This window comes from Nicotiana tabacum, chromosome 7 (assembly GCF_000715075.1).
Source record: "Nicotiana tabacum cultivar K326 chromosome 7, ASM71507v2, whole genome shotgun sequence".
NCBI lineage: Eukaryota > Viridiplantae > Streptophyta > Magnoliopsida > Solanales > Solanaceae > Nicotiana > Nicotiana tabacum.
Window position 1 is genome coordinate 11753009 of NC_134086.1, and position 13286 is coordinate 11766294.

Here is a 13286-nt window from a genome sequence, read left to right on the forward strand (position 1 = left end):
TCAAATTCAAGTCATTGATAAGATCAGATAGTAAGCCAAAAGAGATTAGAGAAGCAGAGTAAAAGTCGGACCTTTTATTGAATTCGAAGCTGTAACTCAGAAGACAAAACGGAAAATGACCACAATCGGGACAGTAGACAGGGATACGGCGACCTCAACGGAACTGCAAATCGTTCGAACTTCTTTGCTCGATGACTGATGTTGGATCTATTTTGGTATTTTTGGGTTGTTCTTTAGTAAATTTTCATGGAGTTTCAAGAGACGATTTCAATGGAGCTTCGTGGACTGACTCTCCTCCCCTTTTTGTCCGTCCCCCTACTGCTCTATATGTGTGTGTGAGTTTTCTGTGGATGAGGCTCGGCTTCTGCGTGTGGAGCTGGTGAACATTTGGGTGTAAGGTGAAGAAGCAGATGGTCGCTGATGGAAGGCGTTTTCCGGTGAGCTGGATTGAGGCGAGGGGGTTAGGGCAGCGGGTTTGTGGTGGATCTACGGCACTGAGGAGTTCTTGAGGGGAAACGGCGGCTGATTTCTGAGATGGAGTGGCAAATTTGAGATGAAAGAGTATGGCTGGCAGCGGCGGCGGACGGCTGGCGAGGTTGGCTGCTGGTGTTGGGCGGCGGCTAAACTCTTATGGTGTTAGGGTTTTGTATTGTAGTCTTGATCCAAGAAGAAGAGGGGATGGTTGGGATTATTTCATCTAATAAGGCTAATGGGTTATGGGCTGGAAGGTAGCGGGTCAGGCGAGTTGGACTAATGAGTATTGGAATCAAGTGGAAGATATGAATTGGGCCTATGAAAATTTATTCTTGTTAAACAAAAAGAAAAGGAAAAAAAATGAAAATCCTACAAATATATTAATTAATCTTAGTTAAGTAAATAAACTATTAAAACTATTTTTGGTATTTTCAAATATTATATTAAAATAAAAAGTTAGGAAAAGTAGATTAAAAGTCATGGTAAAGCTAAACTAATATCACTGTAGAAGTGTTAATGATCTTGTACTAAAATGAAAAATATACTAAGATGAGAAATATTATAAATAAAACTATTTTTTGTATTTTCGACTTTTATGAAAGGTAGATAAAATATCAATTAGTTAAATAAAAGAAAAATATTTTTGTGATAAAATAAAAGTAAAAGAGTCAAAACTAGTTAAAATAGCGATATTAGATCTAAACTAAATATTTAAGCGCTAAAATGTATAAAATCTCGAAGGGGGGGGGCAAAAATCACATGTTTATAGTTGTCCCTCTTTGACTGGAAATACGAAGTATTTTCAGACAAAGAACGACTTGACAAGTTTTTTGACCCGACCCTTGTTTAGGGAGACTAAAAACTAAGAGCAAGGAGAATGTGACCAAGCCCTGGTATCTGAGCTGCCTACATATCCTTGGCTATAAAGGAATCAGGCCACGTGTAGTTCAGAAGTGAATGAGGTGATGGAGTATACTGAGGTGGAGAGCCGATCGAGGTGTCGTTCCATCGAGGTTCCGGTTCGCGGTCCAGTTATTACATCAAAATCAAAAAATAAAAAAGACTAACTAAGCCTGTCAACTATGAGTTACAAGATTCCTATCTATAAGTCTTCTAAAGCTTGATCTTGAGTCTTGAATGGTTCTTCATGCAGATTTTAGATTTGAACCTTGACGCTTGGTAGCTACAGGTACTAGTTCATTCTTCTTAAGCTTTTCAGATCAAAACCGGACACACCATGCTTGTGACTTCAGTCATGTCTTGAGCAGCTCACATCTTTCATCTACTTCTGCATTTGGATTCACTTCTTGTTTTTTTTTAATATTCTGGATTGTGACTAACCTCTGTTGACCATCTCGGACTGTTGACTCGGATTCTTGTTGCGAACTTCTACTACTTCTAACTTGAATTGAATTGAGAAATGACTTCCCTGATTCTCTAGGTGGGTGTCTGCTACTGACTTGAAACTTGAAATGACTTTGAAAAGAACTCCCTCGTTCTCCAGGTGGGTGCCTGCAATCAAAGCAACAAAATAAACAAAATTTTCTGCCCTAGTTTGCACTAGGAAGATTCGTGAGTTGTTAGCAAAACTGCAAATCACCTATGTTATTGATGCAACGATGAGACTAAAGCTAAATACTCGACTAGGAAGTGCATCTCCTAGGGATGAACTCAAACGACTCAAACTAGGAAGTGTGTCTCCTAGGGAAGAAACTTGAATGAACCAAACTAGGAAGTGCGTCTCCTAGGATAAAACTTGAATGACTCAAACTAGGAAGTGCGTCTCCTAGGGGTGAAACTTAAATGACCCAAAACAAGGAAATGCGTCTCCTAGGGATAAAATCTCAATTTAGGAAGTGCGCCTCCTAAAACAAAATATAACTTGAAGGACCCCGACTAGGAAGTGTGTCTCCTAGAGGTAAAATTTCAATGACTCAAGCTAGGAAGTGCGTCTCCTAGGAATAAACTTAAATGACCCAAAACTAGGAAGTGCGTCCCCTAAACCAAAAATATAACTTGAAAGACCCAAAGCTAGGAAGTGCGTCTCCTAGGAGTGAAACTTCAATGACTCAAACTAGGAAGTGCGTCTCCTAGGAATGAACTTGAATGACCAAAGCTAGGAAGTGCGTCTCCTAGGGTAAAATCTCAATTTAGGAAGTGCGTCTCCTAAAATAAGAATATAACCTGAAAAACCCAGACTAGGAAGTGCGTCTCCTTGGGGTAAAACTTCAATGACTCAAACTAGAAAGTGCGTCTCCTAGGAATGAATTTAAATGACCAACATTAGGAAGTGCGTCTCCTAAAATAAAAATATAACTTGAAATACCCAGACTAGGAAGTGCGTCTCCTAGGGGTAAAACTTTAATGACTCAAACTATAAAGTGCGTCTCCTAGGAATGAATTTAAATGACCAACATTAGGAAGTGCGTCTCCTAAAATAAAAATATAACTTGAAATACCCAGACTAGGAAGTGTGTCTCCTAGGGGTAAAACTTTAAAGACTCAAACTAGGAAGTGCATTACCTAGGAATGAACTTAAATGACCCAAACTAGGAAGTGCGTCACCTAGGGGTAAAATCTCAGCTTAGGAAGTGCGTCTCCTAAAACAAAAATAACCTAAAAGACCCAAACTAGGAAGTGTGTATCCTAGGGGTAAAATCTCAATTTAGGAAGTACGTCTCCTAAAACAAAATATAACCCGAAAAACCTAGACTAGAAAGTGCATCTCCTAGGGGTGAAACTTCAATGACTAAAACTAGGAAGTGCGTCTCTTAGGAATAAACTTAAATGACTTAAACTAGGAAGTGCATCTCCTAGGGGTGAATTTAAATGACCAACATTAGGAAGTGCGTCTCCTAAAATAAAAATATAACTTGAAATACCTAGACTAGGAAGTGCATCTCCTATGGGTAAAATCTCAATTTAGGAAGTGCGGCTCCTAAAACAAAATATAACTTGAAAGACTCAGACTAGGAAGTGCTTCTCCTGGGGTGATGTGTGATCTTCTCAATAGCCTTTGCGCAAGCAGAATTGGGGCATTACACCTGAAAAATTCAAGCTTTGTTATGAACATAGCCTTCATCCCTGTTTCAGACAAAGAAAACTTGTGAGATTAAAACACGGTGGTTAGTTTGTGGCCTTGACCTTGAAGGCGGCTGCTTCGGCACTTGCCAAGACAACTTTGATTTCAACTTGGAAGACCTTGCCTGTTATCGACTAACCATTTTCTTTCAACCCTTATCATAGAAAACACCTACGCTCCATTCAATCACAATATCTCTATTTGTTGCATTTTGCTCATGAATTGACATTTACCGAATCTTTGCATTTCTCATGAATCCCAAAGCATGTTGATTGTTACCAACTCAGTGTACATACTATTCTTTCCTGACTTATGCACCTTTGATGTGATAGCCAGACTCCGCTTTTTGTGCAATTGGAAAGCTGGTAGTAGATTTTGAAGTCATTTCTTTACTTGTTCTGACAAAACAGACTCCAGAGATCTTAAACAAAGCCAGAAGAACAGAGTTAATGGGAAAACAGAAAGAGATGACATATAACAAGAAAATCACTGAGTAGAAACTTGTCAGATGTAGATACCAACTCTAATGACTGTGACATGCATTTTGGCTTAAAGTGGCCTAATCTGTTAAGTAAGTCTAATGTTCAACGTTGGTTGTACCTCTAAGCTATGAAACTGGGATTCAACACTCCAATTGTCCCATTTGATCCACAATCCTCAGTCGACTTGTAGTGCCCTGAAGGGTTTTTACCATCAAGTCTCTCTCATTTTGCTATTTTTCCCAACTCACTGTCGCCTTACGGTGCCCATGAGGGTTTTCACCGATAAGACTCTCTCATTTATCATTTTCTCTCTTTGCGATGAGAACAAGGTATTACCCATGATGTAGGAAGATCATACTTTCACCACACACTTGATTTGCAATCCTCAAAGATTGGTCGGAAGGTCTTTCTTTGGACCGTAATGTAGGCTTTTGGATAGGGTTGGAAAGAAAGGGTGGCATGAAGTCTCGAAATAATTTAAGATGAAAGGGTTCAAAATTATAACTTTTGGAATCAGATCTTTTGGCAAGATTAAAACTTCTACCCTAGTTTCTTGAGTCTGGAGACTTTTTTTTATGGGATTTCTAAGAAAACTTGCGCCACTCTCGACTTTGGGGATTATGAAATATTTTATTTGGTGTGACCGAACCGTAAGGCTGCCTACGTATCTTGAGGTGTCAAGAATCAAGTCGAACGTAGTTCACACACAAAGTTGTTTTTTTTCCTTTTCTTTCTTTTCTTTTTTTTTTCTCTTTTTCTTCTTCTTTTTCTCTTTTCTTTTTTCTTTTCTAGTTCCTAACTCTACTTCTAATTCCAAAAGAGGGGTATGAAACAAAATAAAGTAAGTCTCAAAAGGGGTAGCAAAGATAAATGTGTTTGGGTAGCAGTAAAGTGCCTTCGTCATACCAAACTTTAAAAATGCCAAGTATAAACATGAAATTGAAGATAAGCAAAGAAATCATACACATAATCTATTGATGGCCTCAAGACAAACACAAAGTGCCGATGGGCAATACCTTTGTCCCAACGAATGATCCTTGCCAGTTCGAAGCAGACTTGATTCAAACTTATCTTGATGTAAAATAATGCATTTCAGCACTGACTGATCTACCTCAAACTGCTTGAGAGACATTCCTTTGTTGTATGCTCTCATCAACCTCTTGATTTTCCAGACTAACTGCCTCAGTTTCACTCAATTCAAGCTTCAGGTTATCTCTGAATGCGTGAGTCTTTAATTGTTTCCTCAAACGCATCCTTTTATCATATTCAAAACTGTGCCATTGCTTTATAATTAGACTAGCTTTCAAGATCAGGCTGAGAATTATGCATGCATGTCATGTCACTAGAGTCGGCATGAAAAGAACTATAAAATAAAAAATGACCTAAACAAAAACTGACTAGAACTAATAGAAAATATGAGATTGCATTAAACATATGATGAAAAAGGTTTGAACAAGACGAACTAGAGAAAATGAGAAGAAGAAGAGTTTGAGCCACAAGACAATATCCGGATTACAACCCTGAAATAACCCGAACAAACAGAAAGACAACAAAATAAACCACCAAAACTCCTCTCTGGCTAGCCAAGAAAGGAGTGTCTTTCCAATTACCAAGCTCGACATCTTAGCCACTGGGTTGCCCATCAAAATTATTGGGACCTTCACTAATTTCAATATCATTAACTTCAGTCAGCAAGTTCCCAAGAGGATTTTCATGCTCCCTGTCACCATGCATCTTCCCCACAAAGTGTACATCATCATGTGCAAGTAAAGGATTCTGTGCAATGTTCTGGGTGTCACTGTCCTGGACCACAATTATCCCTTCTTGAATCATTCTTTCTATCTCCCTTTCAAAGCACGACAATCTTCAATGCTATGCCCTTGGACATTAGAGTGGTACATGCACCGTATAGTAGGATCAAAACCTTTTGCATATGGGTCTAGAGTATAGCCGAGCAGCGGCTCAATCAGGCCAAACTATTTTAACTTTTCAAACAAGCTTGTGTAGGATTCTCCGATTGGCATAAAACTATTTCTTTGCCTTTGTTCCCCTCTATGACCCTGTTTCCTAGGGTTATTGGGTGCTCGAAAATGTTGTAAAGGCGAAAGAATATTATGCGGTGCTGGTGCTCGCCATAAGGAGTGACTCAGTGGTTGGGCAGAGGATCGGACGTTGTTAGGGGAATAGTACTCAGGTGGATTATGTGGAGCTCGGAGATAGGTTTGGGGTTGGGGTCGGGGTCGAGGCTGAGTATATTGGTGAAGCGGACCCGTTTGTCCATGTCATGATCCTAAGACAACCATGGCAATATCATTATGTTCCTTCTGACCCAGCAAGCTTCCTATGTCGTTCTGAATTACTTGTGTTGTGGCTTTTAAGGCAGAATAGCTTATGATCTTGTTTGACTTCAGTCCCTCTCCACCATTTTTCCCATCTTTACCACATCATTGAAAGGCTTACCAATGGCTGAGATCAAATGGCCGAAGTAAGTAGGCTCCAGGGCTTGAAGAAAGTATTCAACCATATCATCTTCTTCCATCGGAGGATTGACCCGTGCAGCTTGCTCCCTCCATCGGAATACATATTCTCTAAAGCTTTCACTGGGCTTCTTTTCTACCTTAGTCAGGGACAGGCGATCCGGGACAATGTCTATGTTGTACTAAAAATGCCGAGCAAAGGCTTGAGCCAAATCGTCCCATGTGTACCACCTGCTGGCGTCCTGGCGATGTACCATTCTAGAGTTGCCCCACTCAGACTCTGGCTGAAGTACGCCATCAATAATTCGTCTTTTCCCTCGGCGCCTCTCATTTTACTACAATAACCTCTTAGATGAGCTACAAGATCCCCATGTCTGTTATACAAGTCAAACTTGGGCATCTTGAAACTGGCAGGTAGTTGAACATCAGCGAACAAATACAAATCTTTATAAGCCACACTCACATGGCTTCCTAACCCTTGCATATATCTCAATGATTGCTCCAAACTCTTTACCTTCCTAAATATCTCCTCTTGCTCCATGTTCTTGGGGGGTTTCTCAATTTCAACATGAGGCTCAAAGTGAGGAGTGTAGGAATAAGGATCTGGGACTTTTAAAGTAGGTTCCGGGGCATAGTATTGGGTATCTAGAGTTGGGAATGCGGTTGTTTTGGCTGGTGGAGTATAGAAAGTTTGGGAGGAAGTTCCAGGGTGTTGTGGGGAAAGATCAACGGTACTTGGCATCTGGGCTTGGGATAGTGGTGGAATGGAAGCAGGGTTTTCTGCATAGTTGGTAGGAAATGAAGGTGGAGGGTGTCCCTTAATCCAGGCTTGATATATTTCCGCCATCTGATGTTTCAACCTTCGGACCTCCTCTTTTAGTTCCGACTCTGATTCTACAATCTCCCTTGGTGGGTCTACAATTCATGTGTCCAAGTCTTTGCTAGTCATGGCTACCTTGTTCTTTGACCTTTTGTTGTCTGGATGAATCGCCAAAGTGCCACAAACTAACTACCCTCTGTTATGATAACAATGAAAGTAACAAAGGGGAGCAAAACAAAGCCAATATGTTAGCGTTAGGGAATTTATCAGATAGAAATATCACATCGCGTGCAATGCCGCTAGCAATAATTAACGGTTCTAGAATGGCTTCGAGGGTACGAAGGTCATATGGAATCATCCCAATTTTGTTCATTTCAATCTTCTCTTTTCTTTCTTTTCTAGCACTTCTTGGCTTGCTCATTTTTCTTTCTGATAAACACTCTTTTTCTTTCCTCTCACTTCCAACATCTACAATTTCATCTTTTTTTCTTTTTTCTTTTAGTTTAAAAAATGATTCGATCGAACCCTATGCAGGTTGCCTATGTATTATGTCCCTCATGAATCAGATCAAGCGTAGTTGTAAAAGTAATGGACAAAATAAATTAAGAAACAAAAATGTTTTTTGAATTTTTCATTTATAACCTTTTTTTTGGTTTTTCAAATACAAAACAGGAGGTACGATAATGAGAGACTCGGCAAACTAAACTATACTACGACAACTCTGACACCAACTAAATGATTGAATACTACTGTACAAGACAAGTAATAGAAAACATGAAAACAGACTTAAGCTCTTGAATGCAAAGGCTCCTTAAGCAGCTCTTGAATGCAATGGTCCTAGGGTATCAATCATGCTCGAGCTGTGGTAAATGAATCCATACATGAATGAGAAAAATAATACCAAATAGATTAGTGACTCGAGACACTATGTGAGACCACAACACCTTCTATTGGACACATGCAAGACATGATTGGGCTATTTTTGCAAAATGCCTACGTGGCCAATAGTGGCTAAAGATGTAAACTCAAAAAAAAGACGGACCTTAAAGTAATATGACACCTTGCAAGAATGGCCGATGTGGACAAAAGTGGCTAGACATGCAAATTCAACAGGAATGGACCTTAAAACCGAGAGGACACCTTGCTGTGGAATTAGGACTCTAAGACATTGGTTAACAAGTCACTTTGCGAAAATATTCCTATTTTGCAAAAACAGCCGATGTGGCCAAACGTGGCTAGACATGCAAGATTTGGCTAAGACCCCGCGAAGCCAAGAACCTAAGACTCACTAGGAAGACCGGACCCTATGTGGTCTGCCTACGTATCCCGCCCCGAAAGACGAGAATCAAGTATGCGTAGTTCGGGAAGATTGGACATGGGAGAAAGCTTTTTAAAAAATGCAACTAATTTGGAAAAACTATAGTTTTTGTCTTTTTGAAAAATGATGGAAAATGTAAAATCTTTTTGGATTTTCTTTTTCTCTTTTTTTGATAATTTTTTGAAAAATAAAGGAAAATTGCAAAATCTTTTTGAATTTTTCATTTTCATTTATTTTTTGTCTTTTTCTTGAAAAAGTTGTGAAAGAAAATCGTAACTGGGCCCTACTTGCTTCATTTTTATACTTCATCCACTTTCCCAAATATCAGTCCGCCAAATGACCTTTCTACCTTCAAAGATGCAACATGTATAATATAGGGATAATTGAATGTCTTTTTGGGCCACGAGCCCATTTTGACAAAATTTGGATAGACCTCCTACAAAGGGACACGATACCTGGGACCGAGCCCTGCTAGGTTTAATGACATGATGCAAATAAAAATGACCTAAAGGCAGACCTAAGTTTGGGGTTCACTAATAAGGCAAATCGGGGGAGCGTATTGTCGATGGTGGCTGCTCAAGCTTTCCACCCACTCCATACGTCTGATGCCCCCCCCCCCCAAATAAGGGTGACTCAACAAAGAGTTCGTGCACGCGACGCGTACTCTGAGACTTGTTGTAGACAGAAGACCCATGGTTATGCAAATGATGACAGTTATAAAGCGGTAAACACATAAGAAAAAGCGATAAACAAATAACCAACAAAAATAGAAAATAAGACAAACAAACTAAATAAACAGAGCAAATAAAGAAAACAAACACCTCAACCGAATATCCTAAAAGCCAACAAGATCAGTATCACCTCGAACCTGCAAGTCCCCAGTAGAGTCGCTAGAGATATCGCACTCTTTTTTTCACAACCTCACCAACCCTCTTAAATATATAAAAAAGATTTGTAAAGCTCAAAAGGGTTTTTAATTAAAAAGTGACAAAATTATGTTCAAAAGGAAATAACTCAGAGTCGCCACCTGACATTGGTTTCGGTATGTCAGCTCACCGTTTTTATAAAAATAATTTTTCCTTTTTAAACACTTTGGACTCCAAAACTAAGTCTGCACCAGAGATTCGGGTAAGGGGGTTCATTTGACTCGAGGAGAAGGTATTAGGCACTTCCCATGTCTGGTAACTAATATGGTTGCATACTTGATCTAGTCGGCTTTTAAAATATTTAATTGAGGTAAAAACACAAAAACAAAATAAACACACAAGAGTCTAGAGGTTGTCCCCACCTAAAAAGATAAAAAAATAATATTAAAGTTATATTCTACGCTTCCTCACATCATCCAATCTCTGGCCTTCATTTACATGTACTTCAGGGCAGACCCCGAATAAAATATATACAAATTCTTCGGGGCATTCCTCGGATAAATTTAACTAAGGGAAAGACCTCTCGCCTCGATACTAACAAAAATCCTAAAGCTTGCCTACCTAAATGTTGCAGGCCTAAGCATGCTCCTAGCGACTTTAAAACAAATAAAGTTAAAACAACAAGAACTATTTTAAGGCCAGAATACTTTTAATTTTGTTTGCCCCAACTCCCACGACACATTCTACTTATTTGCACTCTTGCTATCTTTGATATAGATCTTATCAACAATAATATATAACCGAGAGAATTAATCCAAACTACAAAATTTCATATTCATGGCATCAAAGTACTTTGGATAACCAACAACAGATAACACATTCAATTTTGAATTCAAGTCATTGATAAGATCAGATAGTAAGCCAAAAGAGATTAGAGAAACGAAGTAATAGTCGGACCTTTTATTGAATTCGAAGCTGCAACTCAGAAGACAAAACGGAAAATGACCACAATCGGAACAGTAGACAGGGATACGGTGACCTCAACGGAACTGCAAATCGTTCGAACTTCTTTGCTCGATGACTGATGTTGGATCTGTTTTGGTATTTTTGGGCTGTTCTTTAGTAAACTTTCATGGAGTTTCAAGAGATGATTTCAATGGAGCTTTATGGACTGACTCTCCTCCCCTTTTTGTCCGTCCCCCTACTGCTCTATATGTGTGTGTGTGTGTTTTCTGTGGATGAGGCCCGGCTACTGCATGTGGAGCTGGTGAATGTTTGGGTGTGAGGTGAAGAAGCAGATGGTCGCTGATGAAAGGCATTTTCCGGCGAGCTGGATTGAGGCGAACGGGCTAGGGCAGCGGGTTTATGGTATCTCCAGCGCTGAGGAGTTCTTGAGGGGAAACGGCGACTGATTTCTAAGATGGAGCGGCAGATTTGAGATGAAAAAGTATGGCTGGCGGCGGCGGACGGCTGGCGAGGCTGGCTGCTGGTGTTGGGCGGCAGCTGAACTCTTATGGTGTTAGGGTTTTGTGGTGTAGTCTTGGTCCAAGAAGAAGAGGGGATGGTTGGGATTATTTCATCTAATAGGGCTAATGGGTTATGGGTTGGAGGGTAGTGGGTCAGGCGAGTTAGGCTAAGGAGTATTGGAATCAAGTGGAAGATCTGAATTGGGCCTATGAAAATTTATTCTTGTTGAACAAAAAGAGAAGGGAAAAAAATGAAAATCCTACAAACATATTAATAAATCTTAGTTAAGTAAATAAACTATTAAAACTATTTTTGGTATTTTCAAAGATTATATTAAAATAAAAAGTAAGGAAAAGTAGATTAAAAGTCATGGTAAAGCTAAATTAATATCACTGTAGAAGTGTTAATGATCTTTTACTAAAATGAAAAATATACTAAGATGAGAAATATTATAAATAAAACTATTTTTTGTATTTTCGACTTTTATGAAAAATAGATAAAATATCAATTAGTTAAATAAAAGAAAAATATTTTTGTAATTTTTATTTTTGTGATAAAATAAAAGTAAAGAGTCAAAACTAATTAAAATAGCGATATTAGATCTAAATTAAATATTTAAGCGCTAAAATGTATAAAATCTCGGGGAGAATCAAAATCACATGTCTACAGCTGAGTGTGTTGATCTTTATGAGAAGGTGGTGGCCCTGCATTTTTGTTTGCCAATCTCGGTAGCGTAATTTATTTTACGGAAAAAGGTCAAAGATGTCCCTCAATTATGTGAAATTGAGCAAAATTGTCCTTATAATTATGCTGGTTCCATACATGCGCTTATCATTAATGTATCAGTTCAGATTTATCCTTCAACTATGCGAAATAGAATAAATTTGTCATTTGTTTGACTTTAATCTCAAATATGTCTTTATCATAAAGGGACGAGCTCATATGTCTCTCAAATATTTAGAACAAAGAAAAGCAAAATATAACACTGCAATTTCTACGTACATCTTTTTTTGTTTGTTTTCATATTTGAAAGAAACATCTCCTATACTTTCGCCATTGATTCTTGTCAATCTCTTATTCTGTACATATTATAAAAATATAAATAAATGGCTAACTTTTGTAGTTCCATTCTTAGGTTCTCTAATCACATCGTCTAACTCCATTGACTTTGTATACCAATAACTACAAAGACAATCTTTTGATTTTTCGATTTAAGAAATCAATTAAATACTATGTATTATTTTGAAAAAAATCTTCATAATCAACTTTTATTGAAAATTTGATTTGATAACTGTTGGGAAGTGTGTCAAGATAATAGAAAGAAAAGGATATTTAAGAGAGAAAAGCAATAAATTGCACAAGACAAGACAAGACAAGATTTACGTGGTTCGGCAATTTTTGCCTACTCCACGGCCATACAAAGAATAATTCTTTATTAATTGAAGAGAAAAAGAAGAAGTTTTGGGATCATCTACAAATGAAAATGTAGACCCCTATTTATAGGCATTTGAATGCCCTACCGAGGTAAGCGCTTACATCATAAGAATGCCGATATAAGCGCTTACATCATAATAATGTCGAGGTAAGCGCTTACATCACAAGAATGTCGATGTAAGCGCTTACATCATATTTTTATCTCTTTTTTATTTTTCTTTCTTTTGTTTTGTCTACTTTCACATGCAATAATAGGTTTGGTCCTATCAATCTCCCCCTCAAACCTATGTTACATCAAGAAAGAAAAAAAAGATTTGCTATTCTCTGGTGGCGCCTTCACGCTATCAGTCTTGAAGGCTAACTGAGGCAGTGCACAACCTCAGTTTGTCAACACCGACAACTTTGGTCTACATGTCTGACGGGTTCTTTGATCCTGGTATCTTCTGTAGGGAAAGAGTTCCTTCATTTATCAACTCTCGGATATGATGATACCTCAACTGGATATGCTTCGATCTTGCATGAAACACTGGATTCTTGGCAAGATGAATTGCACTCTGGCTATCGCTGAAAAGCTCACAATTGTCCTGCTCTTTACCTAGCTCTTTAAGAAAATTCTTGAGCCAAATCATCTCTTTTCCAGCTTCTGAGATTGCCATATACTCTGCTTCAGTGGTAGATAGAGCAACATTTTTCTGAAGTCTGGACATCCAACTAACAGTAGTACCACCCAAGGTGAATACGTAGCCCGTGGTACTTTTTCGACTATCCAGATCGCCGCCTAAATTTGCATCAGCAAAACCTTGTAAGATAATATTACTCTTTTTAAAACAAACCTGAGGTGCCTTTGAGATATCGCAATATCCATT

General features: G+C 38.5%; 1 long non-coding RNA gene across 1 annotated transcript; it reads right to left on the reverse strand.

Moving 5' to 3' along the window:
• Positions 1 to 53: 53 nt before the first annotated feature.
• On the reverse strand, positions 54 to 11867 carry LOC107778669 (uncharacterized). Its single transcript, XR_001646425.2, has 2 exons — positions 10477 to 11867; positions 54 to 8195 (listed from the first exon to the last, which is right to left on the reverse strand). It is a non-coding gene; the product is annotated as an uncharacterized LOC107778669 (long non-coding RNA).
• Between the last annotated feature and the right edge of the window lie 1419 nt (positions 11868 to 13286).